Source organism: Schistocerca piceifrons, chromosome 7 (genome assembly GCF_021461385.2).
Source record: "Schistocerca piceifrons isolate TAMUIC-IGC-003096 chromosome 7, iqSchPice1.1, whole genome shotgun sequence".
In the NCBI taxonomy this organism is placed as follows: domain Eukaryota; kingdom Metazoa; phylum Arthropoda; class Insecta; order Orthoptera; family Acrididae; genus Schistocerca; species Schistocerca piceifrons.
Genome location: NC_060144.1, coordinates 132,964,791 through 132,981,774, shown reverse-complemented (window position 1 = coordinate 132,981,774; position 16,984 = coordinate 132,964,791).

Below are 16,984 nucleotides of genomic sequence, written 5' to 3'. Positions count from 1 at the left end.
CATTCTGGTGCGAAGACTGTGGAGACTGCAACTTTACTGGCAGTGAGCAGCTTCAACGGAGGGTATTCAGCAATTCTGAAGACCATGACAACGATGGACGTCACCCTGGAACTCTATTCGACGCAGTTCGCCAAGCATTCGGACGACCACCGGATTCAAACGGCCGAAAATCGGTTGCCACCGGCCGTACGAGCGGCTCTGGAGTAGCTCAGGATGGCCCAGATCGAGCAGAACGCCCTCTACGAAGAAGAGGAAGGACTAGTTTATGGACCGGAATAGCAGATTGAACGTAAGTTGCATAATATTGCATTTAACATGTAGTCAAAATTTCAAACGCGTTTTTCTCGAAGTGACTTTTTTTATCGCACGGTATGGTAACTTCAAATCTATTGAACCGATTGGCATGATTCTTTCTTTCCGACGAAGCTAACTAAATTGTTTAGGAGTTGTACCACTTTTATTCCGATCCATCAACTATAAATATTTTTAGTTGGCAGTCGAAAAATCTTTAAAAGGAACCCTCTTTTTTTCAAATGGCCGCCATTTTGTATCCTATGCTTCGAATAACTTAAGCGAGGTACAACTTCTATAGAATCTTATATACTTCGCTAATGTCAACTCAGTTTTGATTTGAGACGAGCCGGCTGACCTCTGACGTACCACGCGTGGAGGCCTACATCGAAATTTTGTTTTGTTTCGATGGCACCTCCGCCTTTGCTATTTGACATTTCTGGTCAAAAAAATTCCGGTTTGTAGAGGAAATATCAATAAACATTTTGATCAAATTTGACATTGATATCTATAACACATCCCGAGAGAAAAAATTGTCAAAGAACATGCTTTTTTCAGGCCAAAGATAGTAAACCTCCCCTTAAAATAATTACTCGATACAGTGATTAAGTAGACCTATGGGCAGCTGTCGTCACAACTTATGCGTCGAATTAAAATATTTCTCCACAGCAGTGAAACACGTATCAATCCCATCCTTTAAAATGCTTATGATTCTGCGTTTCTGGATACTCTCCTGTATGATCGCCAGTTCTCGTAAGTCCTTTACTGTCTCCGTGAACCACACTTTCTTGATATTCTTGTTCACGCCATAGTGGAACATCCCATTGTTCCACTCTGCAGGATTTGTACAAGCAATATGTTTGCAGAAGAAAATCCTCCTTCTATGAATGTTTTTCGTCGTTTTCTACAAGCTTATGAAGTTCGTAATTGTGTCGTCTTTTGAATACGGCATTTCCTTTGATTTGATCTAAAGATTTCCGTAAGACTCATGTTCCGTTATTTCTAATTTCTCGATCTTATCGCTTTTATTCATAGGAAAGAAAATCTGTGTCGTGTAGAGTACCTGGTCGTATTGCTATTGCCGGCCGCTGTGACCGAGCGGTTCTAGGCGCTTCAGTCCGGAACCGCGCTGCTGCTACGGTTGCAGGTTTGAATCCTGCCTCGGGTATTGCTGTGTGTGATGTCCTTAGATTGGTTAGGTTTAAGTAGTACTAAGTTCTAGGGGACTGATGACCTCAGATATTAAGTCCCATAGTGCTCACAGCCATTTGAACCATTTTTTTCGTATTGCTATTGTAAAGAATGAAGCCCTGTCGGAATATGTTCCCTTAACAGACATAACGAGACCAACTGATTTTGGCCGTATTTGAACTTATTTTCAATAGTAAAGTATTTTATTCATGATTTTCAATATTTATCACGATTTCTAGTACTTGGGCGAAACGCTCGCACATGCATGTTTCAAGTTTATACACTCCTGGAAATGGAAAAAAGAACACATTGACACTGGTGTGTCAGACCCACCATACTTGCTCCGGACACTGCGAGAGGGCTGTACAAGCAATGATCACACGCACGGCACAGCGGACACACCAGGAACCGCGGTGTTGGCCGTCGAATGGCGCTAGCTGCGCAGCATTTGTGCACCGCCGCCGGCAGTGTCAGCCAGTTTGCCGTGGCATACGGAGCTCCATCGCAGTCTTTAACACTGGTAGCATGCCGCGACAGCGTGGACGTGAACCGTATGTGCAGTTGACGGACTTTGAGCGAGGGCGTATAGTGGGCATGCGGGAGGCCGGGTGGACGTACCGCCGAATTGCTCAACACGTGGGGCGTGAGGTCTCCACAGTACATCGATGTTGTCGCCAGTGGTCGGCGGAAGGTGCACGTGCCCGTCGACCTGGGACCGGACCGCAGCGACGCACGGATGCACGCCAAGACCGTAGGATCCTACGCAGTGCCGTAGGGGACCGCACCGCCACTTCCCAGCAAATTAGGGACACTGTTGCTCCTGGGGTATCGGCGAGGGCCATTCGCAACCGTCTCCATGAAGCTGGGCTACGGTCCCGCACACCGTTAGGCCGTCTTCCGCTCACGCCCCAACATCGTGCAGCCCGCCTCCAGTGGTGTCGCGACAGGCGTGAATGGAGGGACGAATGGAGACGTGTCGTCTTCAGCGATGAGAGTCGCTTCTGCCTTGGTGCCAATGATGGTCGTATGCGTGTTTGGCGCCGTGCAGGTGAGCGCCACAATCAGGACTGCATACGACCGAGGCACACAGGGCCAACACCCGGCATCATGGTGTGGGGAGCGATCTCCTACACAGGCCGTACACCACTGGTGATCGTCGAGGGGACACTGAATAGTGCACGGTACATCCAAACCGTCATCGAACCCATCGTTCTACATTCCTAGACCGGCAAGGGAACTTGCTGTTCCAACAGGACAATGCACGTCCGCATGTATCCCGTGCCACCCAACGTGCTCTAGAAAGTGTAAGTCAACTACCCTGGCCAGCAAGATCTTTGGATCTGTCCCCCATTGAGCATGTTTGGGACTGGATGAAGCGTCGTCTCACGCGGTCTGCACGTCCAGCACGAACGCTGGTCTAACTGAGGCGCCAGGTGGAAATGGCATGGCAAGCCGTTCCACAGGACTACATCCAGCATCTCTACGATCGTCTCCATGGGAGAATAGCAGCCTGCATTGCTGCGAAAGGTGGATATACACTGTACTAGTGCCGACATTGTGCGTGCTCTGTTTCCTGTGTCTATGTGCCTGTGGTTCTGTCAGTGTGATCATGTGATGTATCTGACCCCAGGAATGTGTCAATAAAGTTTCCCCTTCCTGGGACAATGAATTCACGGTGTTCTTATTTCAATTTCCAGGAGTGTATATTGATAGCTACTTACGCTACGTAATTATTACACGGAAGTTAGTTTTCCAAAAAATGTTAGGACAAGCATGTAAAACAGAATATTATAACTTATTCTTATTTTGCAAAGTCAGCTTTAGTCATTCAAAACAATTGTTTATATATATATATATATATATATATATATATATGTATGTATATATATATATATATATGTATTATTACTGCTTCACAACAGATGTCTGATTAAGACATCAACTTAGCATTAAGCCAACTTACTCTAGTTTTTCAACAGTGTTATTACCTGCTAAAAGAACTTAGATTTGCGAAATATAAATTTTAAATTGAATAAATTATGAAACTTAAAAACGGAAGATACCGAGATAGTAATTTCTTCTATAGAACTTTCTGGAAGCTTCTAGACCAATCCGTGAGGTACACATTACTCTCGCTTGGCACCAGTTGCGTCAGACTCGTTCGCCATCAGAGAGAGTGAATACGATGTGAAGATCTTTGACTTGTTGTGGATAGAAAGACAATGGATGTATTCTTAACTTTTGTGTGCATTCCGAGTTCATACTAGCCTTGTCTTTGTGATTGGGGATTGATTAATGTCAAATGGAGATAAAACATCATAATCTGAAAATAAGTTATTAAGCTTCTGGCGGGTCGTTTCTCAACCCAAGACCTAATGAGTTGTATTAAGACTAAGCAGTTATTGCCAACCCCCGACGCAGACATCATTTGCAAGTTAATTAAATAATTAATAATACGTGCGAAGATGCGTCTCTTGAGCTTTATATACGAACATTACATTTGGAATGGTTTACACTTAAAAGGAGTGTCATTTAAAATTAATATCTCTAGTGTTGAAAATTAAGGGAGGATCTTTACGCTATACAGTATTGATGCTGATTTCTTCTCATACACGCTTTTGGTTGGTTGATATATAGTTTTCATTTTCCTGTTCCGTGATGCAGAGTCTACTTTATCAAGGGTGTTTTAACCTATCCGCTCTCCTAGGTATCTAAATTTCTCCGTACGTTTGATCTCCATTTCTTCTATCTGTAGTCCTTTCTTCTATCTGTAGTACTCCGGACAGTAACTTGGTGTTTATAATAGATTATGTTTACACGAAGGAGATATGGAGTGCTGCTTGTGTTCTCTGATTTTTTCTGCGGCTGTCTGTCAGCATTGATTCAGAAAAAAGTGTGATATCGTCTTTAAAGGCTGTCAGTTAACTGTCATTTTTCTGCAGCCAAATGATTCCATTTTCAACCCCAGTTCAAAAGTAGAGGCAAGAGTCCAAAGCATCTGAAGTCTCTCCCAAGAACTTCACTTTGGTTGTGGCGTTTGTAAGACCTCTTGGATAATAGCTTTTGTTTTGTTATCTAAGCCAAATTCTTTCATAATTACGAGAAAAAGGTATCAGATAAATTGACTCATAAGCCTTCTTGAAATCAACGTAGATCACTACGAATTTCTTACTTCTATACGTTTCTGGTAAGTGAGAACACATACAAGATTCAAGATCTGTTTGGCCTGTGAACGTTATTTCCTGAATCCTCACTGGTATTCATCCAGTTATGAGAAGAATTTTTTCTTCTGTAGTCTGAAGCGCTTGCAGATTATTAAGAGACGAGAAATGCCACTATAATTGTCTACGTCCATTCTGTCACCTTCCTCATCAGTCGTGAGGATAAACCATTAACATCTTTTTCAGTTTCACAGATCTTGCGGATTACTTCAGTTTACCGGTCGTCCTTTTTCCTGCATTATCCACATTTTGGCACTGTATGATATGTGTAATTTATTTTCTTTTGTGGGAAATGATTAATCAGGATTGAATGTGGTGGGTTTTCGCTTCGTGTCTATGTCGACTTTCATACTGCATTCATTATGCTGACCGTAGTACGCTCATTTCTATTTCATTATTCAGTTTTAGAGCTACTCCTGCTATAACTCTATTTGATGAATTTATTACGCTATACTCAGCTGATGAGAGGTCCCCTTCTTCCTATCACAACGCTTCAGTGATTCCCCCTATGTATAACTTCAAATCATTCACTACCCTTCTCAAAGGTCTCTAACCTACCTACCAAATTAAGTAATCTAACAGTCCACGTTCTCACCAACAGAACGCAAATTTTTGTTTTCCTGATGACAACATGCCCCTGAATAACCCCTGCACGGAGTACGAATGGTGAACTGTTTTACCTCCAAAATACTTTACGCAAGAGAATCCCATCCTCATTAATGTCATGTGCACTGAAGTGTCAAAGACACTGTTACACCTGCCATGTATTGTGTAGGGCACCCGCGGCAACGCAGAAGTGCCGCAACACGACGTGGCATGGACTCGACTAATGTCTGAAGTAGTGCAGCAGGGAACTGACACCAGAGCTACAAAATTATTTTTGTGCTACGTAGGTTTCAACTGTAAGGCCATTTTCCAGTACACAAATGGGTTTACAGCCAGAAACATAGGTCCGACAAATTAAAAAAGTTATGTGAAACAAGGTAAAACAGTGTTTCGTTTAGTGAATATACTCTTTCATGAAGAACCCACTACTAGTATGACTACTACATACAATAAAAAATGTTTTGCATCACCTCGGTTCCGAGAGTTCCGGAAGCTGTACAGAAAATTGGAACAGAGATCAACATAAACAGCATTTTCGCCCTTTTTATTGCTCATGAAAACCACATATTGCGTGTTGTACCACCATACAGCGAGACCTTCAGAGTTGGTGGTCCAGTCCGGTACATCTAATACCCAGTAGCACGTCCTCTTGCACTGATGCATTACTGTAATCGTCGTGGCATACTATCCACAAGTTCATCAAAGCACTGTTGGTCTAGATTGTCCCACTCCTCAACGGCGATTCGACGTAGATCGCTCAGAGTGGTTGGTGGGTCCCGTCGTCCATAAACAGCCCTTTTCAATCGAAAATGGTTCAAATGGCTCTGAGCACTAAGGGACTTAACATCTGAGGTCATCAGTCCCCTAGACCTGAGAACTACTTAAACCTAACTAACCTAAGGACATCACACACATCCATGCCCGAGGCAGGATTCGAACCTGCGACCGTAGCGGGAGCGCCGTTCCAGACTGAAGCGCCTAGAGCCGCTCGGCCACACCGGCCGGCTTTTCAATCTATCCCAGGCATGTTTGATAGGGTTCATGTCTGCAGAACATGCTGGCCACTCTAGTCGAGCGATGTCATTCACAAAATGTGCACGATGGGGACGCGAATTTTCGTCCATGAAGACGAATGGCTAGTCAATACGCTGCTGATATGGTTGCACTATCGGTGGGAGGATTCATGTATCGTACAGCCGTTACGGAGCCTCCATGACCACCAGCGGCGTACGGCCCCACATAATACCACCCCAAAACAGCAGGGAACCTCCACCGTGCTGCACTCGCGAACAGTATGTCTAAGGCGTTCAGCCTGACCGGGTTCCATCCGGACACGTCTCCAACGATTCTCTGGTTGAAGGCATATGCGTCACTCATCGGTGAAGAGAACTTGATGCCAATCCATTCGGCATGTTGTTGGGCGCATCTGTACCGCGCTGCATGGTGTCGTGGTTGCAAAGATGGACCTCGCCATGGACGTCGGGAGTGAAGTTGCGCATCGCTCAGCCTATTGCGCACAGTTTGTGTCGTGACACGACGTCCTGTGCCTACACGAAAAGCATTATTCAACATGGTGGCGTTGTTGTCAGGGTTCCTCCGAGCCACAATCCGTAGGTAGCAGTCATCCACTGCAGTAGTAGCCCCTGGGCGGCCTGAGTGAGGCATGTCATTGGCAACTCCTCTATGTATGTCCTCAATGTCCGAACAACATCGCTATGTTCACTCCGAGACACCTGGGCAGTTCCGTTGTTGAGAGCCCTTCCTGGTACAAAGTAACAATGTGGACACGATCGAACCGCGGTATTGACCGTCTAGGCATGGTTGAACTACAGACAACATGAGTCGTGTACCTCCTTTCTGGTGGAATGACTGAAACTGATCGGGTGTCGGACCCCCTCCGTCTAATAGACGCTGCTCATGCATGGTTGTTTACATCTTTGGGCAGGTTTAGTGACATCTCTCATCAGTCAAAGAGACTGTGTCTGTGATACAACATCGACAGTCAACATCTATCTTCCAGATTTCTGGGAACCGGGGTGATGCAAAACTGTTTTTGATGTGTGTATTATCACAGCGGCTGTGGGCAGTCGAATCTCTGGGTAGCGTGCGTGGATGGCGCAGTTAGTAGTGCACTGCCCGCGGAAGCAAACTACTGGATTTCGAGTAAAGGTCTGATAATTTTGTCAGGTTTCAACACAGGCTCCGGAAAAGAGCAGGAAGTGTCGCTTTAACTTCACGTCACTAGAAACGGACAGTACAAATAAAACAATATGGTTCAAATGGCTCTGAGCACTGTGGGACTTAACATCTGAGGTCATCAGTCCCATAGAACTTAGAACTACTTAAACCTAACTAACCTAAGGACATCACAATCATCCATGCCCGAGGCAGGATTCGAACCTGCGACCATAGCGGTCGCGCGGTTCCAGACTGGCGCGCTTAGAACCGCGATAGTACAAATCGTTTTCGTGGTTTCGACATGTGGCCGAGTGATGTACAACGAGGAAAATAAATTTGCACTAGAACGTCACTAATCCGAGCTCGGATGGTCCGTCTCCCCGCTCAGTCCGACCGTCAAATTTGAGGTGTTTGTTTACGTACTTGGGCCGCTGCTACAGTTATGTATGGAGTTGTCGATGACTCACTGGTTGCGATACGGATCCGTAGGCAACTGACCGTTGCTAGGTGCGATAATTGGATAAACTTTAGTGTGAATTAACTTATATCTAACTCGACCAATAAGTATTATTGACCACACGTTTGTTTTATAAATTACTGACGATGTTTTTCTTTCATGTTGAAGTGTATAAAACTAAATTACGGCATCAACTAAAGCTAAACATGTGACGGTGTCCTTACAACTGGATGTTGAGTCCAGCGACGTAAGTTGACTGCACAACTGAAGCATAATTAACTGACGGCCAAATCGTTGACTATAGCCTTTCAATACACCGAAAAACTCTCTACGGTTACCACAGTAGACGTTTTGTGAATCAGAAAATGGCGAAACATCCCGACAAAGTCAATGTTTCAAATGGTTCAAATGGCTATGAGCAATATGAGACTTAACTTCTGAGGTCATCAATCCCCTAGAACTTAGAACTACTTAAACCTAACTAATCTAAGGATATCACACACATCCATGCCCGGGGCAGGATTCGAACCTGCGACCGTAGCTGTTGCACGGTTCCAGACTAAAGCGCCTAGAACCGCTCGGTCACAACGGCCCGCTCTTACCCTACAATACAGACATATTTTGTAGTACAGGCAGTACTGTACGTTACACTTTCGTGTAAGATTTTTTAGTGTGTCGACGTCTTCTTTTCATTTTGTTACTATTTTAAAGTGGAACGATATTTCAGGCACTATTTCCAGTTGAAAATTCAAGTTGTACTGTACCTATTGTGATGATATGGGTCAATAAATGTTCATCTGACATTCCGAACTTTTTGCGTTCCTACCGTGCTCCCGGTGTCTAAGGAACGGATTAGCGAGGTTCTACTGTAAATCGCAAGACCGACAAAACTGCGGGTCTGCATCAGTGTGCACGCGAGAAGTGTACGCGACAAACAGAGACGACGTTTGGCGGGCGAATCCAATTACTGGCTGACTGCTTGCGGGTAATGGCGTGAAAGTGGTTCCCGGCTGGGATCACTAATGACGTCAGGGCGGAGCACTCGATGCAATTTGCCGTCGGCACTTCGGCCAGGTGGAGGCAGGCGGGGCGCTAATGTGATCAACACGCCCAGAATGTCGGGCCAGCGCCACCAAGCCACTCCCAGCGCCAGCAGCTCACCCCGACTCGCTGCCTCACGTCGCTCATCTTCCAGTTGGTTCCATGCCCTCCACAGCATCTTCCAATATTTTACTTACATTTCCGTCTGTAGGTGCCTGCGCTATCCAACGTACTCGACAATCAGTTTGAACATTTCTTGAGTAACTAAGATGTATGCCTGACTCGGCCTCGCTTCCAGATCTCCTGCTTTTCTTGAACACTGGTCATGCAGAATATTTCTTTGCATGTCTATTTATTTATGTTTTGTTCAATTAAGATTATTTACGTTACCTGACATATGCAAATTTCATACAGTGTCTCATGTATCTTGACAACTTCAAACAAAATTTTCTTCCGAAGCAAAATAAAAGATATTGTAAACACGAGAAATGCCAGAACTGGCCGTATAAATTTGAAATCGTATTTTTATTATTATTGCTATAGTAATAATAATAATAATAATAAAACAGTTTCAATTGTATAAGACCAATGCTGGAGTTTCCCTTGTTTGAAATACTTGTTGTGTGGTCGTGGTGCACAAACTTCTGAATCTCAGGAAAGATAAAAAACGTATCAACCAAATGTTATTTAGCTGCCAGAGGGACCTTAACTAGCGTGATTGCCTTTCTTGTAACTTTTTGCGTTGAGAATATATGAACAGCAGTACATCTTTGTTAAATAATGCGCTATATTTTCATTCAGAATTTCACTTCCTCTCCTTAAGACTTGTTGCAAAACGTACCACGACATACAACTGACGTTAACATGGTGATATAAACCCATTGAGTGAGTGGTAAATATGTAAACCAGTGGTCTTAAATGCTGTTTATTGCTTTATTTACTATAAAAATAGATTTTATTGATTGTAATGTAGTAACAATAGTTTCTCCTGTAAGTATTTATTTATTTGTCCATATGAATCCCTTTCTCGGTATATATATTCAGCACATGATACTGGTCAGAAGAATCTTATTTATTGTTGATTTTACATCCATCAGATATACATTTAAATTTTTATGAGAAATTTTGCGTTATGTTGTGAATAATTACGAACTTGACTATATACTGTACATTTACAATTCATTTCTACAATTAAAAGTATGAATTACATGTTTTCATTCATATGATATCGTAAGGTTGAGTAAAAACAGTTTTTCAGTAAGTAGGCTGTCACGGACTTCTGTTTCGGAGTCCAGGAAGAGATTTTATATATCTTGATAATCTGTTGTATAGTTATCCTCGTGCGTGATAAACACCTTTTTGGTATAATATATAAGTACTATTTGACCGAGCGAGGTGGCGCTGTGGTTAGCATGCTGGACTCACATTCGGGAGGACGAGGGTTCAAGCCCGCCTCCGGAAATCCTAATATAGGTTTTTCGTGAGTTCCCTAAATCGCTTCAGGCAAATGCCGGGATGGTTCCTTTCAAAGGTCACGGCCGATTTCTTTCTCCATCCTTCCCTAATCCGAGCTTGTGCACCGCCTCTAATGACCTCGTTGTCGACTGGACGTTAAACACTAATCTCCTCCTCCTGAATACCATATGTAAATTTCAGTATTGGTAGGTATGAGATATGAGCGAGTAACTGTACCTGTACGAATATTTACCGATGACCTTTGAGGCACTCTTGTTCAGAGCCGGTTTTGTGTTCAGTTAGCATTTGTCACCTGTGGTTTACTCTTACGATACAAACGACGACACAGTTAATTCATCATAATATTTCCTTCACTGTAAAGTACAAAATCAGTATGGGAATCGTGTGGAAGGATATTTACAGCTAGTTTTATTCTGCCCAATACGAGAAAACAAATGTATTCTTGTGAGTTCAGTTCCTACAGTTGGAGCCACGAACGATGGCGGTCGAGCTTAGGCTTGTCCGCGCTTCTGCGTCATGCATTCTCCGATAGCTGACGACCGTTCACTCGTGTTCTGAGCGCAACTGCGAATGCTGTAGTTAATGTGAGCAGTAAATGTGATGGTAGCGAGTTGTATAGTGAATTTCTATCCCATTTGTTGCGATGTGTCATCGCTGATGGTGATGGTAAGTGGGAAATTCTGCATAAGGAAGCAAAAGACATAATTAGCTGGATATACACTTTCTTCAAGCGGAAAGCATGTGCATGCGCGTACCTCAACTGTGGCTTGGAATGTGCAACAGTACAACCCCGTCCATGTCTTGACATGCACAAACCGCCATCATTCGTGGATCGGACAACAATTGCATGCAGTTTTACTGATTATATGCTGTCAAATGCTGCTTCTTATGATGAATGAACATTGCAGACGATATTGTTTCTCAAATTATTTCAAAAATGGTAGCCGATGTAATAATATAAATTACTTCCACTTACAATGCATATGCAGGATAGGTACTGAAGACATGACGAAAACGGTTTAGCCACAGAGCTGAATGTAATAGGCACATTATTTTCTCACTTTTGGTTGGTTGTTATAGTTAGTGTGCTTGTATAAGCTGTCGCCAGCACAGCAGGTGGCAAAGAGGTTGCGACAAGTTCGATAGCAGGCGCAAGCAACGCGCCTTTCAGGAGAGAGGTCATTGACAGAATCACAAGTTATCCGCCACCAACACCCTCTTGGCCGCCAGTTTTTAGATAGCCGCCACAGATGAGAGGCCCAGTCAGTTCCAGTCTGTCATAGAGACAACAGGCGCAGCCATGTCACTTGCAGTCGCAGACAGCCACATGTAGCACATAGCGACTGGTGTGGTGTACATACATAGTGGTTGTACTTCAGCAGCAGTGAAGCTAACATGGACTATACGGAGAGCTTGTACGAAAACACCTGGACTATCTTAAGTAGCTTTCCTATTCTTATAAATAAATAAGCCTGTTAACAATGCATGCAGTTGTGTTATAGAAAGAGGATACTGACAACATACTGTCATCCTCTCCTTGCTTCCCATGGTACAAGCCTACAGTGACAAGGAGACGTCACAAAAGTTAGAGGAATAATACTGACATTCATGAATATTTCTTTTAGATCCATACGAATGACATCATGGAGGTGGAATGGTTCCATGGCAGATGGTGTGGCTGTGAAGAGGTTTCACGAGAGGAGGCAAAAGGCTCAGAATTCGAAGACTCTGATGGTGGTGATGTAGCCAGTATCTCTACTGTTGCACACACTACTACGGTAACTGATGCTGGTTTGTGTAACACAGTGCCAAGTGGACAAGTGGCTGAAACGTTTAGTACAGACACAACAGGTGGGCTAGACTGTTACACTATGCTTGAAGCAGTATTTCATGAAAGCCGTGAAACTGACTCTGATACTAAAGAGGCTAAAAATGTGGATTTCTAGCCATGGTATAAAGTTGGTTTGAACCTCTGTTCTCTAGAAAGTTGAAAGGCGAAGGGTTTTTGCCAGCCGACTTTCATATTTACTTCGAATTTTATTTAAAAGTTTTCTCTTTCGGCTTTTGCCAGCTGACTTTAATATTTATCTCGTATTTTATTTAAAAGTTTTCTCTTTCTTTTTCGTTGAGAATTTTTCTCTATTCGTTATGTTATCAAGTTGCATTCATAACAACAAGTACATTGGACCAGGAACTGGATTATAACATCTTCTTTCTGCGTTTTTATTCTAACGGATGGTGGCAGAATCTGAATTTCGTTGCATGTGAGCTGTTTGAACGGAGGCCTGGTTGGTTTTACCTGCCTGGGAAAGATAGCCGTGTAGCGGAGGTGGATGGATGTCCCACAAGTGCTTGAAAAAGCATCGTCCCAGAATATTGTGCATCGTCCCAGAATATTGTGCTTGGAATTAATGACAGCAATCTGGCACATTTCTGATAATTATTCTGGATGTATCTCGGGCCCGTAAAATTCGTTCCCCTGACAGTTAGCCAATCAACAGATTGTAATATTTCTTTGAAAAAAATATATTTCTACGAGAATATACTTTTTTGAATGGACCAATCCCTATTGATATTAACAAAGTGAAAGTAGGTTAAATTAGAATGTCATTGGTGCTGCTGGATTCTAGTGCGAATCGCTTACGAGGTACTGTATTTTGTAAAGTTCCCACCCCGAACCTTGTATCTGCCATTGAACCAGCATAGTTGCTAGGTACGACGGTGTTCCTTTAGAACACTGGGATTTCATAGTCAGTTAGTGTGTGACAATCCAAGGAGTTAAAAGTTTGCAGTTACATTTTTTGTAGTTAAGTTTAGTTAAGTGAAACATACCTTTAGTCAGCAATCCCTGTATCACACAAGAATCCTTGCAGATCCAAAATGAAGTCCTCCTCCATCTTCTTCGTGCCCATGGAGGTCATGCGGCCTTCCTTGGCAGCTTCTGTTATCCACTGCTCTGCTCGCTCAATACGCATTTCATTCGCTTTTGTGTAGAAGCTGTAACAGGCTGGTCTGTTCTCAAGTTCGAGTACGTTCGTAGTTTCCATGGGCCGCCGTTGAAATTACATGGTGACTTTTTCTTCGGTTGTGAATGGTTTTTGGAGACATTTTTTCACCAATCGCCTTATAACTCGGTAACGGACTTTCTAGCGAACTTGGGATGAACACTACAATAAAGTAGACATTGCAGGACTCACTTTAAGCAAAAAATAAATTACTTTCTTGAAATTTTCAAAGAGGGATTCCCCGTTAATTACGCACACTTCCGTGCGCCCCTTGCTAATTGGCTGTCGTTATGTGTCCATAGCTCCACATCGATGCATTTCCGACCTGTGGTTATCTGGAAAATTTTGAGCAATTCCAGGTCGCCTTCTCGCTCTCACCTCGTCATCGCGTTTCTTACTCCTCGCTGTAACTGTTCTATGAGCAGATGCCATGTCGGTAGTGCAATCCTGGAAGGTCCCAAAATACCAAGATACAGTTGTAATGGTCCAGCTACATACTATTTTCTACCCCCCACCATCCCTGCTACATTATTTTAAAATGTAAAAGAGAAGATAATGAATCTCGAGCGACTGATGAGTACTGGGAGAAGGATGAGGTTGTGCCAGCCCAAGGCCACTGCAGAGATGGCGAATCGTTAGTCAAGCCTTGAGAAAGTTTAGTTCTACGAGGTGCAGCGTCTGTAATTTTATTGGGAGACAGTATTAAGCTTTAGTGATCGATGGTTTATTGTACAGAGTGAACTAATATCAATTTGTGCTAACTGTATTAACAGTCAATTTGAGTAGGGTGAAACTTCAAAGAGTAATATTATTTCATGAAACTGTCAGTTCCAATTCAATTGTTCTATTAGCAACGCCAACGTTTTTGTTACAGTAGTATTTCAGATGTTATCCTTAAGCATGTTAAAATAGTCACCTCAGTGTTCTTGATTTGGTCCTTTAATGCAACAGTTCAAACGAGCGAAATCTATTACCTATACTAATAACAAAACTATAAAATCGTCATGCCTGTCTGTGTGTTTGAATAAGGTAATCTCCAAAACTACTACCATATATATGATAGTCCACACTCTTTCTCACGGTTCATACTCTCTCCACACCAAATGTGTGTGTATATATACCTACCGCTAAGAGTATGAAGTAGGGGATGGAACATCTTTTCTTATTTATTATTAAATTATTAAATTTGTTTCATTATGTTACGTTGTTACATGTAAGTTACATCAGCAGCACGATGTTTCGATACACACACCTCCTCCCCCCCCCCCCCCATCCCTCTCACACACAACTCAGCAGTGGAGCATTGGGGCGGTGGAGCGGCGGTGAGAGCAGGGGTGGGGGTCAATTCTCAATATCATAATATCATGTATAGCTACATCAGTAGCACAATGCTCAGATGCGCACTCCTGTCCACAGCCCTCCTCACACACCACTCAGTTGTGGAGCATTGGGGTGGGGGGCGGCAGCGGGGGGGGGGGGGGGGGGGGGGGGGAGTTAAACCAATAGCTATCCTTACCAAAACAGACAAGTGGTGAGGGCAGCTAACCTTATTGCACGTACAACAGCTTGCTTGCTTAGCATCACTCAGCATAACTAAACTACTGCTGTTGCTGCAACTAACTCCTAGCTATAAAAACAAACTTACGTTTAAATTCAACTGTAGCACTCGTGATTCGAGGGTAACTAACAACTTTCTAGTATAATTGCGCTCCTTTTTAGAAAAGGAAGGAACTGCCACATTGCTGCCATCACTTGTTCATTGTTCTCAGTCGTGAACTTGTTTAGACGTGGAAATAAGTGGACTTACGGGACACCAAATGACGAGAACAAGGTTGATGTTGCAACAATTCTTAACACAAACTCGATTAGTTTCCTCATTGACATAGCACCCATATGACCAGGAATGTTGTCATCATAATTTTTTTTTTTTTTTTTTTTTTATAAGAACTCTTCTTTCAACTCCTTCATCCATTTAGCACCGAAGTAGTGTTCGCCATTTGTCGTTCTACCCTCTGCAAAGCAATCAGTGCGAAGAATCCCCTATGTTTCCGTGAAAAAGCTGCCCATTACCTTTCAGTTATATAATCTTGGCGATTCTCTTTTTAGAGATGTGTGACTGGCTCTTATCTCTTGTCTTGACAGATGTTACATATTTGTTGACAAGTGTTAGAGATACGCCTCCATCAACAGCAACAAGTCGACACACAAAGTCAGTTGGTTTTTGTATTGAAAAGTCCAAATATTATAGGAAGCTAATAATCGAGTGAGAAAGGGCAGGGTTTAGAGCAAAAAACTCCCATTCGGGAGGACATCGGTTCAAATCCTCGTTTGGCCATCCACATTTCGATTTTACATTATTTCCTTAAATCTCACCGGGCAAACTGCGCGATGGTTGCATTGAAACGGCACAGTCGACTTCCTTCCCCATCCCTGAAACATTCCAAACTTGTGCTCCGTCTCTAATGACTTCGGTGTCGACGGGACGTTAAACCGCAGTCTTTCTTTCTTTTTACGAAGCCAATATCCGCTTCAGGCACAATGTTTCTTTTTCCCTTGCTAAAAAGCAGCCAGTATTTTTTCTGTTTGGTGGTTTTGCGTTTGGCTACTGCACGGAGACGTTACGAGTAATGACTCAATGACGAATATAGGGCTTTTTTGCGACCCTAGTAATCTGTAAGTTTTGTTCTCGAGGTTGGCTGCTGAAAACTAATTTGTACTAACCAACAGGTTTAGTATGTAGGTCTGAGTTGTTGATTCCTACAGTAACATAGACTCAATGATTTTCAGACATCGTAGCTCAAAGTTGAGATATTTCTGAGTTGTGAAACTATTCCACCAGGGTTATGAATTATCTTGAGGCTGATCTGTTTAGTATTCCTCGTTACATCTGTGCTCCGAAGTACACAAATTATTAGACGTATTTTACGTTTACCCTACCTGACCTTGCTGTTTATATCGTTCGTACTCTCACGGTTTGATAACAGTCACTTACAAATACTTAATTTACAGCCTTTAATCACACCTTTTTGAAGTTCCTGATCATTATGTCTTACTTGTAGTACGGCAGATTTTCTGTTGCCTTCATTTTCATTTCAAGACCCCACTTTACATACGCTACTGGCCATTAAAATTGCTACACCAAGAAGAAATGCAGATGATAAACGGGTATTCATTGGACAAATATATTATACTAGAACTCACATGTGATTACATTTTCACGCAATTTGGGTGCATAGATCCTGAGAAATCAGTACCCAGAACAACCACCTCTTGCCGTAATAACGGCCTTGATACGCCTGGGCATCGAGTCAAACAGAGCTTGGATGGTGTGTACGGGTACAGCTGCCCATACAGCTTCAACACGATACCACAGTTCATCAAGAGTAGTGACTGGCATATTGTGACGAGCCAGTTGCTTGGCCACCATTGACCAGACGTTTTCAATTGGTGAGAGATCTTGAGAATGTGCTAGCCAGGGCAGCAGTCGAATACTTTCTGTATCCAGAAAGGCCCGTAAA